General features: G+C 38.8%; 1 long non-coding RNA gene across 1 annotated transcript in view; it reads right to left on the bottom strand.

The window, feature by feature from the left end:
* The window catches only part of LOC122808902, a 637,910-nt gene extending 616,307 nt beyond the window's left edge, over nucleotides 1-21,603 (bottom strand). Inside the window, exon 1 of the long non-coding RNA XR_006365841.1 lies at nucleotides 21,516-21,603. This is a non-coding gene — a long non-coding RNA (uncharacterized LOC122808902). The remainder of the gene's footprint in view (nucleotides 1-21,515) is intronic.
* Nucleotides 21,604-23,740: the final 2,137 nt, after the last annotated feature.

The raw sequence follows: 23,740 nt of genomic DNA, 5'->3' as shown, positions 1-23,740 counted from the left end.
CAATCATGTCTCCTCTCCCAGGCTGACAAATATTGGATCCCCTTGTTGTGACACCAAAAACTATGCCAATTGCTGAAATCAATCATTTTTTTGCTGTTCCTGTGGCATCATCATTATTGGTGAAGGTAGGATGCCATTCAAGGATAGATTCATATCTGCCTGGGACACATAATTCAGAGAGCTCCATCATATCTCTCTTCATACAGTCCAGTGAGGTACATCTTAGGTTATTTATGCCCATACGGACTATGAAAGTGTCATACTGGTACCTGGGTTTTAAAGGCCAGATCCTAGCTCCAGACAGCCAGCTCACTGTGACCACCTCCTTCATTAGCCTGGTAAGAGGACAACAGCATTCCTTACAATGGAGTCCCCAATAACTATAATGTTTTGGGCTTGGAAGCAGGGCTACTATGATTTTCCGAGTTATGTGTTGTGCGAGATGCTGTCTTTTTTTTATAGGGTCACTGACAGATGCTTTTATGAGGTCTTGGAAGCTTGGGTAGATAACAAATGAGTACCTCCACATATGTGGGTCTATGTGTTTGTTCCTTAGTGTTGGTAGTGCATGTTTTGGGTGTAACGCTGAGATCCAGATGCACAGTTGCTTTCAGCTGCAAGCTTCTTATGTTGCACTGTGAACATTCATTCGTTAAAGAAAAACTTTCTTACAATCTCTCTTATTTACTTGCTGGCACTTAAAACTTGTCAGATCAAGCCAAGGACCTTAATTCAGTCATTCCCATATGCAAAAATAAGAAAAAGCATATCAATTTTATTTATATCATAATCTGTATACTTTTACAGCCTACCCCACACCTCAACAACTCAACTTTTTCTGTCCAAGCTTTTTTCTATTTTGACATTGCAGTGCCTACATTTCTTAAATCTAAAGAAGAAGAAAGAAAGAAAAAAGGAAGGGGCACATGTTTACTTTTAGTATCCTTATGACACACATAAATAACTGAAAGTGCTTTATTATATGACATGCAGTATATGTCAAAATACGGTTAAGAACAAAAATTGCTTTACTTACATTTAATTTTTTCCTTCCTCTTTCCCTCTCCTTATTGTTTTTCCAGAGATTAATGACATGAAGAAGGGCATATGTTTTGGAGTCCACTAAAGTTAACACAGTAAAAAAAAAGTCCAGTATTTCCAGGTTTTCTTGTTCAGTCATATTTCTCAAAAGTGATTGATGCTTTGTAATCCCACATTTATTCATTAATTTCCTAGTTGATGGTTTTCTTCCTGTTGCTCTCCATCTCCCAACTCCAGTCTCTGGTTCTTTTCCAGCATCGTCCAGGTTCTTCTAGTCAATTCCTGTGCTTTTCTCTGTCTCCCAAGTATCTTCCTTTGGAACATTGGAAAAGGTTTTACTGGCAAAGTCTCCCTATGAACTTTATTATCAGAAGAAGAAGAAGCAGACTCCCCTTCTGTTTGATAGCTCACTTTGCTAGACAAACTTTTGTTTTTCAACTTTAGCATGTTCTGCATCAAAAATGACTTTGATCTCCAGAAAAAAATATTTTGAAGTAGCTAGATAAAGCAGCTTGAATCTCACACCTGCCTTTCCACATTCCCTTATTGCTGCAATACATTCTCATCTTCTGCCTTCTATACAGTGAGTAATCATTTCCCAAAAAAATTCTACTGTATCCAATGTTTAGTACTTTTGCCCTTCTACCACAGTGTTGTCAGACTCAACTCTTTCTGCTGGTAGGATTGCATCTTTACTATTAGAGGTCTTGGCTGCTTTCTCAGGACCAGGTTTAGAGCATACACACAATGTGCCCTTTCAATTAACAACTCCTGCTGTGGAATACTAGCCAGTTGTATTTTCAAAACATTAATATAGTCTACTCCTTCTTGTTTCTCTGGTACACCATAAAATCTCAGTTTCCCTAAGTTTTCTATCTCCTAATTTTGAGTGACCTATTTATTTATTTATTTATTTTTTCTTTACCAGTTTTATGGCCTTCCAGCTGTCTACCATCAAACCACTGCCCTTGTCCATTTGTTTTAATCATCAGGTGAGAACGATCTGTGCCAGGTCACAAGGAAAGTTTCTTGGTATGGCCCTAACCCCATCTACTGGTGGGTGATGTGGGCACCAGCATCACCAGGGGAACATGCTTTGCTGTGCCCGATGGGTTCATGCTCGCACACACATACCCCATGAGAGTTACCATGACTGGCTTTGTCTTGCCAAGCCCACCACCCTCAGGTCTATGGTTGGAGTCTTTCACAATCCTAATACTTACAAAGGAGCAGTTGGCTGTTGGGACCACTATCACCCACCCCAGGATAGGTGAGCAAGAGTAAGACACTATTCTCCTGCCTCACCTGCTTGGATCTTCTACTGTCCAAGATCCTAACAGAACTCGGGTGATCTAGGCCATAGTCAGGGATTTATCCCTCTATGTTACAGAGTCAGAACTCCGTAGACATACACAGGATGTTAAACTTGTGTAGCTAGAATGCTATTTATGCATATATCTAAATAATTTACACCCAAATCACAATGTTTCATCATACTGATGCAGTGCAAGCCACAATCATTCACTACCTCTCAACTGTATATATTTTCACAAAATGTTCAGATTTTTGCCTCATATTTTTGGTCCGTTTTTCATAAAATTGTAGTTTTCTGGCAAATCACTAGCAAGTCATTAAAGATTAATGTGAGAAAATAATGACAGACATTTGAGTTTTAGACTTCATACTTTTCAGAAAATTTATGCTAATGCAAAACCTGCTATGCCATCAACTTTCTAAATTTGTAAGACCAATATTTAAAAATTGCCCCTATTTTTGAGACTTTGTTCCCCCCAGTATTTATGGCTTTGTCTAGGTTTCTTGCTCTAAGAGGATCAGAGATATGGCATTCAGGGCTGTAAAAACCAGTTCCTGGATTACTACAGGAATAACAGGAGTGAATTTTGAAATTAAACAGTATACAAGAGCCACTTTATCAATGATTTTCATGAAAGAATGTATTTTTCCCCAAGCAAACCATTAGATGAGTTTGAAGACGTAGGGTGAAATAATTGTGCTGATAAAAAAAAGGCAAAATATAGATATTGAAGTTATAGGTGCATGATGCAGGGAAAACAATATTATATGGCAACATGACTTGGACTCTAAGTGAATGTATAGTGCATTAAGAGGCTGCAGATCACCGCCAGTAGTAGTAATAAAGTCAATATGGATTAGACGTTACTGTGAATATTAACAGTGGGAAAGGAAGTAGCTGCTAAATGTTATGAATGTTAAACCTAAAGTAGAACTAAGCCCAGCTTTCAATGAGACCAGAGCAGTACTATATCCTTTAATATCTAAAAACTTAAAGTGAACTGAATAAGCTTCAAAATTCTCAAGTGTTATCTCAATTAAAGAGAAGTTATGTTGCCAACAATGAAGAAATGTAAACCAGGGAATGTTTGTGCACGTTTGAATTTCAAAGCCACCCATGATTCAGTAGTGGGGTCAGAGGATCAAAATGGTAACCAGACAGGGTCATGTTGCAGGAATAGAAACAAGGCTTACTACAAAAAGCAAGACTGGGGTGTGATCCTCGGATACAGTCAATTATATGGGAAGATTCAGCTTGGATTCAGCTTTTCACTCTTATTATCTTATTTACCTTTTCAAGTTTATTACCTATAGTATACCTATACCTCAGTGGCATACCGCCTGTTCAGAGGCGATCTGTGCCTGACGTATAAAGCCATGTCCAACCCGGAATTAATGGACATGCTGCACCTGAGAAAATCCAAATCCCATCAAGCTACACGCTTGAGAGACTTGAACCTCAGCACTGAAATAAATAGAACATGCTGGAGGGACAGATTCATAACCCAGAGGCTCCCTTCACTCTGGAATAAAATCCCAGTCCAGGTTAGGTAGAGTCCCTCATTGACTCTCTTCAAGAGGAATCTTGATGAGTGGATGGGAGATCGTAGGTTTACCCCGGGTATCACTTCTGTGTCACTGTTAGACAGAGGCACAGTATACTAACCTCAAAAAAGGGCATAGCAAAATTAATTTAAAATGGGTGGCGAAAGCCAAACGCACTCTGGCTAGGCTTATAAATGCCCTAGGGCAGATAGCCTAGTATGAACCTATGAACCTAAGAAGTTTGTGGTCTTTGAGCTCTTCTCATTGCTTTCCTGTCCGGTTTCTGCTTAAACTTTATGGATGACGAAGACATCTTTTGCTCTAACATTTGCAGTTCTTGAAAAATTAAGTTTATTTTATAAGTCAAGTACAAAGCAGACAAGATTGTGAGTAAATGTGTATACTTCCCCAAGTTCCAACACATTGGCCACTGTCTTCCATTTAAAATTATTACCTACATTGTTTATATTAGGGCACTGACATTGATTCAAAGATTTCTCTGACCTTTACAGTTTTCTCCCTGGTTATGTCTCCATGCAGTTAACATATTTAAGTAAAGGCTATGGAGATGGATAAGCAACCAGGCAAATTATGTTGTCTTGCATCTGGTAGAAGTTTTCCCAGTTTTTTATCATCCTTTCACCATGCATATACATACAAGATGTTGACAAACCATTTTGTAGGATATTCCTATAAGGACTTTTGATGATACCATTGCACTTCCAAATAAATAGGACACTTTTAGGGGTTGTAAGACACTCCACAAACACTTAGTGTTTCACTCTTTGGAGAGAATCTGTTTGTCAAAAGGGCACTTATTTAAAGAAGTCATGACTGCTGACAGGGCATAAGCCTACACAAAAAAAGTAAAAGGAAATAAAGAATTATATATAAGGGTTTACATGAAAGGAGATAAAGGAATAAGAAAGCAATGTAATGAGGACAACAGCCGTCAAGAAATGATAAAATGAATTAGAATTTACCTGAATTCGAAAATTCTCCTTGAAGATGTCTGGGGCCACTGCATCTAGAATCTTCCATAGTGAAAATTAAACAAACGTTTGGATACTTTAACAGAAGATATGTAAGTGTTCTAGATGACTGTCTCTGTACCCTCACCCCATGTGCAAAAATGAGAAAGAGGGTTTGTGAATGGATGGATGTAAGAAGATGTTTATCTGCAGTAACAACAGGCCTTCTGACTGCTATCCCTAATGTCAAAACTGCTTAGTGCAAAAAAAATCTTTCCCAGGTTGTTAGCAACACCTCTCTATCCTACAGCACACCACTCCTTACTGCCTCTTGTCAGTTCTGGCAACAGCAAAAGCAATAAATGTCCCACATTTTCTTGTAGGACCCAAAAAAAAAGCCATAAAGCAAAGGCTTGAAACTGGAGGAAGGTTTGATTACTACAGGAGTCTCAATTCTTATGGATCTAGTTTTATGGTAACTACCTACAACTTCTGTATCACATAGAAAAAAAGATGTCAACTGCAGAAAAGGACAAAGCCTCTAGTTAAGTTTCTTGGATGACTTATGGGGACACATCTTTGTTAAGCATGGCCTCAGGTAAAGACTGGAAATAATATGTCCAATTTATAATGTTTTGTATAGGTACTCAGAGTTGATAATGTAGCTGTCCACAAATGTCATTTATAGAAAAAAAAGACTGTGGTGGCAGAGACAGTGCTAGTAAAATGTACCTAAGGATTTTCTAGTAAGGATTTTTCATATCTGTATAAAAAAATTAAGCAGTATAAGAAAGTCATTGAGAAAAGCATTGTTTCAAACTTCCCTGTCTTTTAATCATTTGGAGAGATACAAAAAGTTGATTTATCTACAATGATCATCTTTATATACAGTGATCAATGCAGTGTAAGGAAAACTCTCTCCAGTTTAAGCTGAACTTAAAACCTAACCATTCCTTCTTGCCTAAGGTTGCTATTAAGTGAAATGCTTTTCCTCTCTCCAGTAAGGAGATTTCATTGTCAGAGCTTGTAACACAAATTCTTTTAACAGATGTGACAGATACCAGGAACAGGTTTCTAAAGTAAGAACTTCAGCTTTTTTTGAAACTACAGATTCAAATGAAAGAATCTCTATCTTCTCTAGCATAAAGTAAATGTCACAATGAAGTGCAGACTTTGTCTCTTGATGTTGGACTAAATATGCACAGTTCCTGTGAAAGGAGGCCTAGAAAGGTCTGAAGTGTTCTCCTTTCCAAAACAGCGACATGTAGGTGAGATTCCAGAGGAGACTGCACTCCTTGATCGGTCTGTCCTGTGAAGTGCCCTACACATATATACACAAACCTGTGGACACATGTATCCATTATAATAGGAACAAAAGAAAAAAGCCACTCTTACTTAAAATGTTAATAGAACTCAACCGCAGAAGGAGCATACATCCAATGCAGTAGTTCACAAAATCCTTTAGCTGTTTCTCAATAATTTTCTGGTCAAATACCATTACCACCACGTTTTGGGCTTACTTCCAACCCAACCAAATAAATGGCTGCACCAAACAACATCAAATAATGTACCACCTCAGTTCCAAGTGCACAACTGCAGCAACTCACTAAGTAAACATATGATCCACACACTAGTGTAATCACACCAACTTTATTCCAAAAAACAAAAATAACTAAGTGCTTTCATTCCTTATATCCTGGAACTTCAACAGAGCAGAGTTAATAAAACTATGTACTATTTGCTTTCATGCCATAAAAACTCCTCCCCTATTTTCCATTGCTAATTAATTTAAAGCCATAGCAATTTAATTTAACGCAATAATTATTAAATTTATATATATATATATATATATATATATATATATATATATATATATATATATCAAACATATAACTATTAAAACTAAATTAATATATTGCCACTACTAATACTAAAACTTTACAGACTTAATATAAAGATTTCATTTTTAAAACTCAAGCTACAGACATTGAAACATTCAAACCATAGGGACCAGTCGTGTGTTTTTAACTGCCATGCAGCTCTTCTTATCTCTAATCTAATTTTCCATAGCCCTCTTTAGCATCCATTTCTAAGGAATCTATTACAAAAAAATAGATACATGATCTCTAAATTCTTGTTTATGTATCCACAAAGCATTGTTTTATTCCTTCACCCTTATATCATGGAGATGTTTATAAATCCTTACTTTTAACACTCTCTCAGTTTTACCAACATAGTAACAGGGGCAATTCCTATGCTGAGCTATCTATATATATATATATATATATATATATATATATATATATATACACTACTCTGTGTATATCAATTACAGTACTTAGGGTTCTTAACTGTCCCGGTATTCTCAATCCATACAGACTCACGCACTATTTGATAATTTTGGTTGTGACTATGTGGAGACTCTTATGAGACACAATCAGGTAACTATGGACGTTTTGGAAAATTAGATTAATAGTTTAAGGCCTGTTATTTGAACAGTAAAAAGGTGAACATCATAATGTTTTCATACATGTTGATAAAGTGGTGAATGATATTAAATGTAGAACAGAAAAAAAGTTGTGGCATGATAAGGGTGAACATGATAACATTACAGTTATCCAAAACCTGTGTTGCAGCTTCAAATGATTCCCCATTGGGGGTAATAAACAATAGGACTCTGGAGGATAATGGAGGGTAAACATTTTAATCCAAATGTAGCAGCAACTGTTATGTCAAAGTATTAATTCTCCACTCACACTGAACACTTCCTAAGTGGATGGGAAATGTATTTGGTCTTTCTCAGAACTCTGGCCACAGCATCAAAGATGCCCCATGCAATATTTCTGGTATCTTGTCAGATATTTAGGAAATGTCAAAGAGGACCACTAGGTATACCTGCATACCTCTTGGAGCCTGCACTTGGAGAAACAGAGAAACATACCACTTCAACTGGTCAAGGCCAACCCCCTCCCCCGCTGTATAATTTTTAAGATCTCAGTGAATTTACACATTGCTGTCCTTCTTAAGGTCATATGTTTATACTAAACTATTGCTATGTCATCTACTGTAGGATTAACCAATGATACTGTAAAGAAGACCATCTGAAGGATGATGACAGTAGAAATGAAGCTAATTTGGGAGAAGTGAATAGATTATTATTATTTGGATCATGCTAGAGGGAATGGAATCAGTCAGAAGTTTGAAAAAATGAGGAAAAGAGAAGGGATAGGGAGGAATGAGATGGGTCTGTGTATAGTCTGTCATAATCCGAAGTGAGTGACTCCTGGGAAATGGTTACAGGATCCTATCCATACATCTAATTGATGTTTAAATGTTGTTAGGGTTTTTACATTGCCAAATATACAGGAAAGGTTATGCACTGACAGGAAGGGCACCAAGTGATGCATCTATCCCTAAATCAAGACTTGTTGACATTTTGGCATAAGACTAGATCTTTGGAGCAGGTATTAACTAAGGAGTTTTTCTTTAAAAAAAAAAAATGAGGTCACTGAGGAAAGAGTTTGATGTAGCTCTGAAGGCATAATACAGATCACCTTGCAGTAGTCCATAGGCCACTGAAAATAAAGACAAAAGTTTTCAATTGATCCAAATAAGAGTGGTTCATTATGTTTGAATGTCTTTTAGTTATAAAACACCGGGATCTTTCTAGGAGATATGTTTAGAGCTATACATGCCAAATGGGGCACTGTGTTTTATGATACAGTGAATGAGGGCTGAGTAAAAGAAAATTTGGATGGATTGGGATCTGCATAGGAACCCAGTGACAGAGGAGATAAGTGAGTTAGAAGGATTTTCTGACAATGTTGAAGACACGCAGATTTAAATTCCAGATCCCAGTGTCAATGTTGATTCATTCTATTTATGTAACATTCTATAGGAAGAATCTGAGGGGGCATTTATATTCCGAACTCACAGTAATCTGTACATTTAGTTAGAAAAAGATTATATCCCTAATTAGCAAGTTTAACTTGAACAACATTTTTTAAATATATTTTTATTATTTTCCACTTTAGGCCTTTCAAAGATGAAGGAGAACAGATCAACAGAATATAAGGAATAAAACTGAATAAAAATAACAATGCTCAAACATTATAATATGAATTCAAACAGTAGTTGTTAGAATATTCCTAACAGTATCTAATTGTTTACAAAGTGCATCACTGTGATTGCAGTAGAAAAAAAAATTAAACAGATAACATTTTTATATTCAAATCTTTACCAGTGAAATTGCCCTTCCCAGTGCGGCAAGTAGATCACCTGCCCAAATGGGGCCTCTAAATTAACCCTTGTCACCTGTGTCACAGTCACAGCCCCATCTCCCTGTACCACAAAGTCAGGAACCACATCCAAACCCCTTTATATCATCATCTAAAATATGAATTTCCTGCAGAAAGACAGTGTCAGCCTTATTCATTTTTAAATGTGTGGCCAATCCCTTCTTTTATAATCACTATTTAAACCACCAATATTTAATGATACTACCAGAAGTATTAAACCCATGACTTATAATACTCGATTCATTCTGAGATACCTCATGGCACAAAAATATATTATAACTAATATGAAGCCATTCTAAGGCTATATGCATCTAAGAAAAACATAGCACTACTTTATCTTCAACATGCCATTATCAAGACTACTAATAAAGACACTGTATACGATAAATTCACTAATCCAGAATACATTTTCAGTTCAATATGAATTATTTCCAGTTGAACTAACCTTCTCAGGCACTTCCAACTCCCACTCAGGTACAGTACAGTACAGTTCATCTTCAATTTTGTTAATGTCTACTACATATATAGAAACAGATTGGATTCTTTCTGAGAATTATTAAACAACCATATCTTATATCCTATCACTCAGTTAGTGAATTACACTATACACAGCGATAAATACAGCCATGCAATCAGGCATAAATAAATTATAACTATATTTGGTCAGTCTGCCAATCTTTGAACTTTTACAGGACAAAGTTTTTTCAGCTGATCATAAAATTTAATCTTGAAGTTAAAGCTTGTCCTCTTTAAATAAACAGTCTTAGAAATGGAGATGAATGACTGTGAGATATACATTATCTGCATTTTATAACTCAGAATGCTTCAGATCCAAATAAAGTACTACAAAGTTGTTACTGTTTTATTATTTTTCTACTCTTCATCATTAATAATTTCACATAAATGAAATCTCACTTACCTGACTTTCATAATGTCAACCGAAAACACCAAAAGTCAAAACACTGACCACTTGGAACACAGACGTTTAACTAAAGGTAAGTAACTGCTTGCCAGAATGTTGATCTTGCCCCTGACCTCCACGGTAGTGCAGTGCGATCTCGGATTTGGTATATTTAGTAAGGGGATGTGGGGAGCAAATCCGCCCACATGGGTGTGTTTTTCTGCTTCCATTTCAGTTTGTTTGTCGGGTTGCCCAACAGGATACTTGTCATTACTTTAATGTCAATGTTCCAAGGGGTTGGTGTTTTGGACTTTCAGTGTTCTTGGCTCGATATTATGAAAGTCGGGTAAGTGGGATTTTGTTTATATGAAGTAGACCCTACAGACCACATAATACAAAGCAGACACATGACCTCACTATAGATTTCATCTTTCTTTCACTATACACATTAAGACGTAAAAGAAATAAAACAATAATGTTTAATATTTTGTGTAATTTTACAGTATGCATGTTTAAAATGTGTATTTCATGACAGAAAGCCTCTTATTTTGCACTGTACCACTTCAAGATCTTTAAACCTGTCATTTACTTGCCTCACTTTATTTCCTCTTAAAGAACACGTATACCTTCACAGGTCGGAAGTCATATAAAGCCATCTTATAAGTTGTATTAATCATCACAATGTTATAAAATTTAGATTAAAGAATAAAAGTAGCCAAATCACACCCTTAATTCAAGTTACTCCATAACTGTATCACAAGAGGTACTAGACAACAGCAATCATTTATAGAAACAATTACTAATTTGGAACCCTCTGAGAGAAATACATAATGCAAACAGGAATCAGCCTCCTGAGATATACCTAAAAATGCCTAAACAACATATTTAGAATAAATTAAAAGGTTGGACATTTTAAACTGGTTTAATTTCCCTATGAAGACATATACGTCTCTATAGATTTTTATGGTAGCAATAATTGAGTACTACATAATTATTTCTAATTATACAATGACTGGTCAGTAACATCATAAAACAAGCACGCTAACTGGCCAGCCCAACCAGCGTGCCCATTGAGAATATATAACGGAAAAAGGTCCGATTGCTCGGACTTTCTTCCGTTGATATATTCTTTAACTTTAAGTGTTTAAAAAAAAAAAGCGTAGCAACGGAGATCTTCTTTTCTCCATTGCTTACTTTCCTGAGCACTGATGTACTGGGTATGCATGGGAACGCAAGTTCAAAACGCATGCACAGTACATCAGCAATGACAAAGCAAAGCTGTCCATAGGCAGAAGGACAGCATGGCGCCATTATACAAGGACATTATTTAAGAAAAGTAAGTATTTTTTTCTTAAATAATGTCATTTTATATTAGCAATAACCCACTTCTGGGTGTGGGTAATGCTGGATTTACTCACAGTTGTCTTTGTTTGTCAATCGGGCTTTGCCATCGTGACCAAACCACACCAACCGTGGGTAAATCCAACATTACCCACACCCAGGCATGGGTTATTGCTTAAGTAATTAAGACTCATATTTTTTCAATTGTAATAAATGTTCAAAAATTGTAAAATATATATATATATATATATATATATATATATATATATATACACACACAAGCATACACACACACATATGGGAGCACTACAGAATCCTGAAAGCCCAAAATCCTAAAGACCAAAATCCTGAAAGTTCAAAATACTGAAAGCTCAAAATACTGAAAACTCAAAATCCTGAAAACACACAGGATACCTATGCTTACTATATTCCAGCATAAGTACATACAGAAACATATTACTCTTCAACTATATTCAGGGGGGCAAGCACCCCTGTACCCCTCACTACACTAAGTGCAATCTTGGAATTTATATATTTAAGTAGCAGGGGATGTGGGGGGTGCAGCCCCCCCCTCACATGGGGGTGCAGGGGGGCTTGTCCCCCTGCTTATACTTGGAGAATAGTAAAATAGTTTGTGTTTTATTTGTTTCTGTATGTACTTGTGTAGGAATATAGTAAGTGTTGGTATCCTATGTGTTTTCAGGATTTTGAATTTTCACTATTTTGAGTTTTCAGTATTTTGAACTTTCAGGATTTTGGTCTTCAGGATTTTGGGCTTTCAGGATTCTGTAGCACTCCCGTCCAGAAGCTTAAATAATAGGTTGACAGTTATATTCATATTTGTGCAATTAGCCTCAGCTGACAAAAATCTAAGGAATTCACCTCTTCAAGTCAGTAAACATCCTTTCAAATATTAAGTGTTCAATATTTGGATACTGAAGACACAAAAAATATCTATTATTTTACTCTAGCCAGTTCAATGCATTAAATAATATCTGTTTATAAAAATAATATAGCTATAAGACTGTAAATACTATACCATAGAAAAATATATATTGTGCATAAGATTTATTTAAATAAACACTATATAATGGTAGAGAGACCAAATGCCATAATGGTTAAGATTTTTGCCTTTCATGGACAAGGTACAAGGTTCGATTATGATCTCTAGACAATGCCTGCTTGGAGTTTGCATGCTCTCCCCTGGTCTCTTTGGGGTTTCTCTCACCACCCAAAAAAAAAACATGCAGAGTGCATCCACCTCAAACAAACCCAATAATGGAGCTCAGGGTAACAGCACAAACTCTAGATGGTGTCCGTTTTGGGCATCTGCTGTGGTGCTTAGTTGCCCCAGAATATGAGAACACAAATCACAGACTGTATACTATGGCAGGGCTAGCCTCTCAATGATGTAAAACTATGTCTCTAGACTTTCTTATCATATTGACTAAAGATACATGGGTTGAGGACTCATCCTGCTCCAACCTACACCCTGGACCCATGCTATTTGTGGGTGTATGTGCCCCTACTGGCCAATGTGTGTCTGCCATACAGCCTAGCAGCTCTGGGTCAATAAGCTACTAGCCATCTGGTATCCAGTTGCCCAGATTGGGTTACCTGGGATAAGTCCGTTGAGCAAAAGCTGCACATAAAACCATTCAATCTGCCAAACATGAACTAAGAATTGCTACACTCAACATAGGTTCATTGACAGGACACAGCTTGGAAGTAGATGACATGATGGTACAGAAGAAGTCTGACATCCTATCCATCCAGGAGATGAGAAGGAAGGGCAGTGCAGGAAAGTCACTTGGCTTGGAGTCCAGAGTCCACCACGCAGGAGGAGAACAAACTAGAAATGGTATGCAAATATTTTTGAGGGAGAGACTTCAGAAGACAGCAAGTTATATCATCAGAATTAAGACGGATGCATGGCAGTCAGTCTCCTAGAATGGGGAACTATTCATAATCTTGGCCTATGACCCATGGCATGGTTATCACAGTGAAAAAATAATGCATTCAGACAGCAGTTGCAGGACCTACTAGATAAATCATTAGAACATGAATTGGTGTTCATAATGGGTGACCTGAATGTGCATATTGGGACAGACATAATAGGATAAGAGGACTGCCTTGGTCCACATGGGTGGAGCACCAGGAATAAAGAAGAAACGCCATTTTAGACTTCTGAATGGCAAATAGCTTGATGCTGACCGGCATATGATTCAGAAAGGCAGACAGTCACTTAAACACTAACAAGAGTAGTTAACATGCAACTCTGGTAGACCTTCTCCTAGTAAGGAAACAGCACTGGACTAGTATCACTTACTGCAAAGTCATCCCCAGTGAAACAGTTGAGTCACAGCATGAACCATTGGTCACCACAATCAGCTGCAAACAGTCATCAGAGAAGGCTCTAAGGTCAAAAGACACTAGGCTGAAGACCTGGAATTTGACTGGAGAGAAAGCACAAAAGTTCAAGGAGTCATTCAGGAAGCACATGAGTATTCTCAATACACTAGCACCTCTATACTCTAGCACCTCATGAAGAAAGGAAATAGGTACAGTTGAAGAAAAAGGGCAGCACCTCAAAACAGCATATGTGAGGACTATAGAACAGATATGCAGCCAAGCCAAGTATGGAAGTAAGTTATAAGGAGAGCTGGTGGTGGAATGCAGAAATCCAGGAAGTCATCAAAGTAAAGAAGGAGTGCAGAAAAAAGTGGAAGAGAAAAGACTAACTGAGCTAAGAAGGAATACTGGTTGGCTAACAAAGAGGCTAGGAGCGGAGTTGCAGTAACAAAGAACAAGGCATCAGAGGCACCCTACCAGCTTCTGAAAAGTGACTCATTAGATGGAACATAGAAACTCTATCAGGTTGCAAAGCAAATACAGAAAAATAGTCAGACACCCTTCTTAAGGGATCCCAGCAACAACCTGTTCATTAGCCTACAAGAAATCAAAGGCAGACGTAAGGAGTACTTTCAGTAGCTTCTAAATGAAGAAAACCTCACAGAAGCTGTATTGCCCCAGGCGCAGCCTACAGTGAAAGAAGAGGAGAAGCTCAGGCAAGAAGAATTAAGAACAGTACTAAGGAAAATTAAGGTCAGGGAAAACATCAGGTTCAGATGAGGTCACAGCAGACATGATCAAGATGTTGGGTGGGATAGAGGAGAAATTGCTCCTGATGATACTCATAGAAGTATAGTGATAAAGGCATAGCCCAGTTGACTGAAGAATAAGCATACTAATGCACTGTACAAGAACAAAGGGGACAGCCATAAATGTATGCAATAGAGTGGTATGAAAGTCACGCTGCATGAAAGTTCTGGAGAGTGTGACTGATAAATGAATACACAGATAGTATAAAGGAAGATGGGAGATGAGCAGTTCATATTCAGATAAGAATGTGACACAACTGACCCAATGTTTGCAGTGAGACAGATAGTTGAGCATAAACTATAGATGGGGAAAGCGTCCAACTGGGCATTCCTAGACTTGAAGAAAGCATAGGACAGGGTCCTAAAAAAACTGATTTGGAAAGTCCTGTGGTGGTTGGTGGAATTAGTGCAGGCTATGTACAAGGACCCAATGACTCAAGTATGAACAGTGTTTGGTCTCACAAAGGGATTCCTGGAGGGAGTGGGTATGCATCAGGGTTGAGATATGAGCCCACTGCTGTTCATACTGGTGATGGGCTTCATCAGCAAACAGGTTGGAGAGGACAGATCAACAAATTTAGTGTATGCAGACAATGTGGCATTACAGGGAGATTCAACACCAAAGGATAGGAGAATGGAAGTAAAACAGAAGGTACATTGGATGAATCTAAGTACAGATAAGATAGTTGTAATAGCAGCAAATGGAGAAAATCAGAAGAAGCTGAATATTGAAAATAGTGGGACAAGTTAACAGCTTTAAGTATCTGGAGGGGCTGGCTAAGGAGAAGGAAAGTCTGAATGAGGAGGTAAAAGCTATAACCAGAGGGCCTGCGGCTAAATGGCACAGATTGCCAGGTATAGTGTGTGACAGAAGAATCCCAAAGAACTTGAAAAGTAATGTGTACAAAACAGTGTTGGGGCCAGTACTACAGTATGGTATAGAAACCTAAACTGTAAAGGCAGAGCAGTTGAGGAAGCAAGAGGTGATGGAAAGTGCCTGAGACAGGTGGTATGAGGCATACTGTGGGACAAATAAAGAAATGAGGCCAAAGTAGTTCCAGCTGAAGAGAAGGTCAAACAGAACAGATTACGGTGGTTCAGGCACATGTGCAGAAAAGCAGAAGACATTCTGGTGAAGAAGATTTGGAACACAGAAGAAGAAGACATGAAGAAACGAGGGTGTCCAACAGAGAAAAGGATGGACTGTGTAATAGAAAACCTGAGACAGCTAGGCATGACTGTCGAAGAAGGTAGGAGAAAGAGGTACTGAATCGAGAGATGGCAACAGTTGACATGACATACTGATCCCATGTAGAAAATGGGAAAGAAGATTGATGATGATATGACAACTATATAACCCATTTGTCACCCATTTACTTCTTGCAGTCATATGTCATTTAAAAATGTTTAATCAAGCTTACAGTTTGCCTTCCATTTCTACTAGTCTATCTCTTATTGTTTTCTGAATAAATATCTAAACAATTCAGCATATTTTGTGCCATGAAAGACATTTCTAGGCATTCAGAAACAATCAGCACACTGTATTAAGTGAAATATCATAAGGCATGGTAGAACATAGGGTTGGGTCAATTCAGAAACACATGTAGAATGTTCATGCTACCATGGAAATTAGTGCAGTCTACATCATAGACAAATGACCATAAAATGATTTGTAAATGAGCAACATTATGGAAATTAGACCAATCATGAATGCAAATAAGGGCAAGCAACATGGCACTGCAATTCAGAAATGCATAAAACTTGTACAAGGAGTGATAGTGACCAGTTAATCTGCACACCATCATTTCCTGGTAAGCACATATACTGACCATACTAAGATGCTAGAAATAATAACTACTATAGCTTAACAATACGTGTTAGTGGCTGTTTCTGCAGCCGGTGGCCACAAAGTTGCATGCCAGAGATGGTTCCATCAACGGCTGTCCTACCATTACCAACACAGCAGGGATATAGTTGACCACTACCATGTGAACAAAGCCACCAGACGGCAGCTTGCAGCCAACAGCCATCCTCACATGGCATAACACTGGATGCATGGATTACCTATCAAAGTGGATAATATGGTCTCAGTAGCATTAACCATCCTTGCCTCAGGGAATTTCCAGTGGCCATAAGGGACATAGCAGGAGTTTCACAGGCAGCGTGCAGATAACCTATGCAGTTCCCATAAATTCCAGAGAAGGGAAACAACACTATGCAGGCATTTTATGAAATAGCCAGTTTGCATAAGGTTCTAAGGACCCTTGACTGCATCCATACTACTTTCAAAGCCAGACATGGTCCATGTGTGTCCAATATATATCAAATGGAAGGGCTTCCTTTCCATCAACTGCCAGGTAGCGTCCAATGCACAGGGTATTTTTTGCAATATGACAATGCACCATCCATATAGTTTCCATGATTCCCACATCTAGCACATGTGAGATTTACACCAGCAGTTTAAACTGGGTTATTTCCCACAGGCACATCTAAATTGTAAGTGCAGACATCCCCTACCCTCAAGCTGCACACACAAGCCAATGAGTGTGTAGACTGTAATACAATCATAAAGCTGTCCACTGCTGTGTGTGTTGCAAGGATACCTGATATGTCCTGGAGCTGTGGCTTATGACACCTATACACAACCCTCAGATGATAGCTGAGATGTTACTCAACACCACACTAGTGCAGACCCAGAACATCACTATGCAGGTCTGCAGAGTATTGCAGGCCCACTTCTATTGCCTAGAAACTTCTGGTGGCACAAAAAATATGTTTCTGACACCTGCAAAAAGACATTTGGCATCTGTGCTACAAGTTCACCACTGGAGTACCAGAGAGACTGGAGCCAAGAGTGAAGGGAGTGTTGAATGAGGAGTTATTGTAGGAAGAGGCTGCAGAAGAACCCCAGGTGAGGCTGAGTCAGACACAATATGCTATGGGACTGGCAAAGAGCCACAGCTGTGGGCCACGACAGAAACAACATACAATAAAACTAATGCATGCAATACTATACCCAGGCTATGCAGTACAGTGTATTGACTGACAATGATGTGTATCAGACATTCCCTAACCAACATAACACAGAAGGGTAGGCAGAGCACAGTTCCCAACATTTGCACATGTGGGGTGGAACACAGAGACAAGGATTAGCAATAGCTACATAGCTGGTAAGGGCAAGGATCAGGGGAGGTGGAAGTGTTATTTAAGTAAATGGCAGGGAGCTTGGGGACAGCTGGATATACTGTGTAGAGACAGAGTGGAGATTCCAGATGGAAACGGGTGGCCAGATGGTGTGGGGACTGCACCTGCAGCAGGTGGTGGAGCATTTCAAGACATCTGTTGCATGTCCACAGGTGGGTAGGATATAGACTATGGGAGGTCCTATCATGGAAAGGCATGATCATCAACACAAGATAGCATGGATGGGCAGGAACAGTGTGATCCTGACTGCATTGTCATGTTATGTATAGGACAGCCACAGAAGACACATATGCAAGGTTGGAGCCCTGTCGTGCCAATGCAGGCACATGATCAGTAGTGGCAGTGATGATGTAGCCCACCATAAACCTGGTAAGCCTGCCCTGTGAGGAATACCCACAGTAAAATGAGAGGAGAGATGGGCACATTTATGACTAGGTAGTTTGGCAGCCATGTGCATTATAATGCTGTCACAGATCTGGGGGGTTTAGTGACAGATCTGAAGCTGTACCCTGGGATCATAACCCATACGTGTGGTGTACAGCATGACCATGGTGGGTTGTGCCATCAAACACTTTGTTGGCTGCAACAGATGCAAAGTGGCCCTCTAGCTCTCTCAGCAAGACAGGCAGGTGTGCTCCCAATCCCAATAAGCAATATCAACATGTAGGCACAGCAGGCTGTCATGTATGTCCTCACATATGCCACACATTACACTAATCATCTCTGATATGGGTTATAGCCATATGTGCTTGGATCACTGACATGCACATCTGCAGAGTGATGCCCGTGTAATATCAAGGTCTAAGACTCAGCAGAAGATGTGGTTGCTTAGGCCCAGCAACCAACCTGTCCTTTGTGTTTTGTTCTTGCTCTGTGGGGGCAGCATTGCCCCTGTTGTCATACATGTGAGGACTGTGCATCCTGTGATAGGCTGATATGGACAGCCTGACCCTCAAAAGAAATGAGTTACACAAGAGAGGTGTCAGCTACCATGAGTACGTCAACAGATGTGGATGGTATTGTGCCCACCACTTCAAGTGTCATTAACATTAATACTGTGCTGACTGTGTTATGGAGGAGATGTCAAGACTGGCAGGCACCAGTGCTGAACTGACATCAGGCATGCCCTGTCCAGCTGTGCAGGACCCCTTGCCAGTACCACATGTGAAGGCAGAGAGAAAAAAGCACCTGTGTGTATAAATGAGCATATGTCACAAACCCACACCCCTTCTCTACAATAATAATAAGATACATGTAAAATATTGCAAATGCAAGGAACTCATACATACCCTGGGATGCACAGCATGGTGGTGGCACCCCTGAGGTACCTGTGGGAAAGATATAGTGAGGTTTACAATCAGCAAGCTTATGATGGTGATGCATTACTATAAATTGGTGCTGGCACATGGGCATACCAACCTAGTGCATTCCCAAGATAACAAGCAGTGTTGCCATTACTCCAACTCCCACAGCCATGTCTCCTCTGGGTATGAGTGCCAGATCACTGTCCCCATACAAGTAAACAAAGAACTTCTCAGTGTCTGTAAGGGTGGTCTGTAATGCTGGTCCTCCATTTATGGCCATTCTTTAGATGACAATGAACAGTGCTTTTGTGCAATCAGGGTGGATCATATCTGTGACACAGTGGCAGTCCCGTCCTCATGTCCTGTTATGGCTGACTGACAGTATTCACTTTGGTCACCAGATCACACCATACCCACTCCTTGAAGGTCCTGTGAGCCTTGTCTGTGTTAAGAATCCACCTGTCACTGGAACACAGGGCTTATAGGACTATCCACATCTCTGCCAGGGTGAACTTCTCCAGCATCTATTCTGTTTGGATGTCCTTGAATTACCTGTACACATGAACATACACCCATGTTCAGCACCTGGATACTAATGTGACCCCCATTCCCTCTACCTGTCCACCACCCATGCTGCAGCTCTCGCTGCAACAAGTGGCATGGAATGCTGTCACAGGCCACGTCCCCACAGCCTGCCTCCACTGCCAGTGTGGAAACAGCTTATCATGTAACCTGTAGCCTGAGATGTCTATATACAAGTAATTTGTCCCTAGACACAACCACTTACATACATAACTCTGCAGCCTGACCCTTTACCAGGTGTGACCCCTCATTTCCTGTAGATGTCAGCTGGACATCATCAGCATAAGGTGTTCCTTCTCACAGACACTTCCACTTAGTGTTGTCACCTAAGACAGCCATTACAGTGGTCCCTAGCTTTCCACAGACCCACTGGTGGATTAAGAGAACCAGGACTTATACCCTTTATGGTCATAATTTCCCCACAGCAGCAATGTCAGTCCCTGTGTATGTAGGTTACAACTGTACCCACCCTATACAGCACAGACACCCTTTCTGCGTCACTGTATGCTGATAGCCTGTACCCCCTTACCACAGCTCTTGCAGTCAGTTCTATTACCTACTATAGTCAGTAACTTCAATGAGAAGCACTACTACATATGATCTAGCACCTTCTATAGTGAGGTCAGTGCCACAAAAATAATTATGACTTTTATCACATTAATACTAGCCCTTGGTCTCATAACACCACTGTTATGCTAACAAGGGATTTTTCATGACTGTTTCTGAATTCCAAGTGTAAATGCAATATCAGCTCTACATTATGCTATGGCACCCATACCTGCCCACAAACATTCTTGATAGTTCCTCATACTGACTGTGCATACACAGGCATGACCATAACCCTCTACACCTTTGTGGTTTTATAAAACTAGGCAACTGGCGCATAGAGACATGATGCCCCTTATGACTTTTGGTTAACAGTGTACTGCCATGGTGGTTGACTGTATATTGTGTAGTAGAACTTTGCTACTATGTGTGAAGGCCTCACCAGTTCACCAACCCTCACTTGTAGCCTGCACAGGTCAGCTGTGGCCAAACTGCTGCACTTGGCTTAACTATACAGCACTGTCTCCAGCAAGACATTCTTATATCAACTCTAATACAAGCCTAATCCTTGAAAGGTCACATCACACAATTCTGATAGCACTATTTACGACAGTACTGTCATGTTACTGTGCATTCTAAATCTCCTGGACTGTGCTTCTAACACTATCTACTGACTCCAGTAAAATGCCACATATCTTGCCTTTCACTGCTTTCAAATTTTTCTTTACATGTTTTACTTGCAGCTATGTATTTCCACAACAGCAAGTAGCACAGTACTTGCTAGCCCAATCTCCTTAAAAATGGCTAACTATCTTGGGCCACTCCATACACATTTCTGATCTTCTGTGTTAAACTGACAAATGAACATCATCAAATCAAACAAAATAAACTGCAATAAAATCAACTACTAATATGGCAATCTTGACTGCAAAGATAATTTCCTAAGCTGTTATACAATTAAACTAAAGGTAAGCAAGAAATATGAGTTACACTCACACTTGTAATACCATATGCAATACTGCAGCCTTTTATTATGGATCATATGTAAAGACAATAGACTGTGTACTGCACCTTAGCTGAACGAAAACACTGTATGCGAAAATGAATATCTTACATTAAATAAAAGCACATTGTTATCTAGTTGCCACCTTTGCACATTGCTGCTTTAAAAATACAGCAGCGTTTATGTCAAGTAGCAACCCCTTACATTATCTACTTAATAAGGACCTTAACATTTAACTATGTGTTTACTTTCCTTTCATTTTCTAAGTACTGCATGTTTACAAATGTAAATCCAAAACAATTACCTTTCGTTATTAAGTTCACAGAGCCTCTTCTCAGACATTCACTGCTTCTGAAGCATTTTTCAGATGAATTTGCCATCATACAACTGGAAGTAGTTTGCCAGCAGGAAGTTCACTCTTCTGGTGCATCATCTCTATCATCCTCCAGATGAGAATGTTTTTTTTTATAGCATGCTTCATGGCCAAATTATGTCAGAAAGAAGCTAATGTGTTATTCTTTCAAAGTTCAAGTTCCCCTCATTATTCTGTCATTAATTGTAATGTTAAACTCATTAAAAGCTTAGTACATTCAGAAATATTGTTTGCTAAATTAAAGAAAAGGGAGTCAGACAGGTGTACAAGAGTCAGTGCTGTTACCATAAAATAATTTCACTGGAAGCCACTTTCAGTGATAATGGAGCTTGCACTTTTCCCTACAGTTGTAACACTGTGGACTTGGTGTACACACACACACACACACACACACACACACACACACACACACACACACACACACACACACACACACACACACACACACACACACACACACACACACCTCTCAGTTATCTGGAACTCAAGCAACTTCAACTCTCAGGCAAGCAGAAAACAATTGAAGAAATACAGTACAGTATGATTATTTCAGTTTTTCATGTGTTGCACTTTGTTTTCACCCTGCAGAAACATACCTTATGTTTTTAGTTTTAGAGTTTTAAAAAGGAAGATACAAATAAATTCCCTCTCTCCCCAACCTGAGAAAAAATTAAACCAAACAATGCAAATCTCTAAAATGTCAACACTCAATCCATACTCACACAGTCAGTTTGCATCAGATTGCAGATTGTCTCTCTGATCTCTCACACACAGTTTCTTCAGCTTTCATACATGCATTCACTCATTCTTTCTCTCTCCAGTCTCTCATACACACTCTCTTCAGCTTTCATACAACTCCGATCTCTCACACACAGTTGCTTCTACTTTCATATATGCATTCTCTCTCTCTCTCTCTCTCTCTCTATTCACTTCATTCAATTCCAATCCATTCAGCATGTCACTGAAAACCATTCCCCATGCCACACTGTCTAGCGGAAATATAAGTTTAAAATATTATTCCAGCCAGGCTTTTAATTACTGTATTTCAATATTAAAATCAAATCAATTCAGTGTTTATGGTATAATATAGGGTACAGTATTTGCCAGGTCTGTTTTTAATAGTGACTCTCAGGCAACCAGAAACTACATTTATCCAGCATCTACCAATCCCCATGAGTGCCAGTTAACTGAGAGTTTACTATATATATATATATATATATATATATATATATATATATATATATAATGGAGCTTGCACTTTTCCCTACAGTTGTGACATTGTGGACTTGGTATATACATACACACACACACACACACACACACACACACACACATATATATATATATATATATATATATATATATTTATATATCTATATATATATATATATATATATATATAGGTTTACATGCAATTGGTCATACAACCGATAGTCAAACAGGGTTTTCTTCAAACTTATATGTCAAAGATTTAGGTGTCAGAATGTCGTATAAAATTTGGAATTCGGCATTTCTGACCGCTCTGCCACCTGAACGAGCGCTACCATGTGTCAAAAAGGGGGATGTTTGGCGTTTCGACATAATTGCATTCGCAATTATGCGGAACTGGCATTCTGCAGTCGAACATGTTGTGTTCGACATTTGGCCGTACGATCACATCCATGTATACCTATACCTATATATATATATATATATATATATATATATATATATATATATTTATTTATTTATTTTACATTTGTTGACAGGGATAGTCCGACTGGTTACATGTCCATTTTCAGTGGAGGCATGGGGAGAAAAGCTCTTCTGATGGTCATCATTGCTACAGCCATGCCTTATGCCTCTGACTTGTACTCCCACTTAAGTAATTGTATTGATAAGGTAGTCTGCATTCACACCAAATGTAATAGGAAAAACAAATTCTAATGGTGGAATACCCATATAAATAAATCACATAACAAGGGAAGGAAATTACTTAATGTTTATAAGTCGTCCCAATGTCTCCACCTTAGAAGCACACTTAAGCAAACTAGCAAAGAAATTAGAAAGCTCAAAGGAGAATATGAAAATAAAATAGTCACTGAAACTAAAAGTAACTACACATGTTTAAGTATGCTAAGAACTTATCAACTACTGCACACAAAGTCTACAATTAT

The sequence above is a fragment of the Protopterus annectens genome, chromosome 8.part0 (genome assembly GCF_019279795.1).
Source record: "Protopterus annectens isolate FY-2018-M chromosome 8.part0, PAN1.0, whole genome shotgun sequence".
Taxonomy (NCBI): Eukaryota; Metazoa; Chordata; order Ceratodontiformes; family Protopteridae; genus Protopterus; species Protopterus annectens.
The sequence above is the reverse complement of the archived record's forward strand: the minus strand, read 5'-3'. Positions and strand labels throughout refer to the sequence as shown.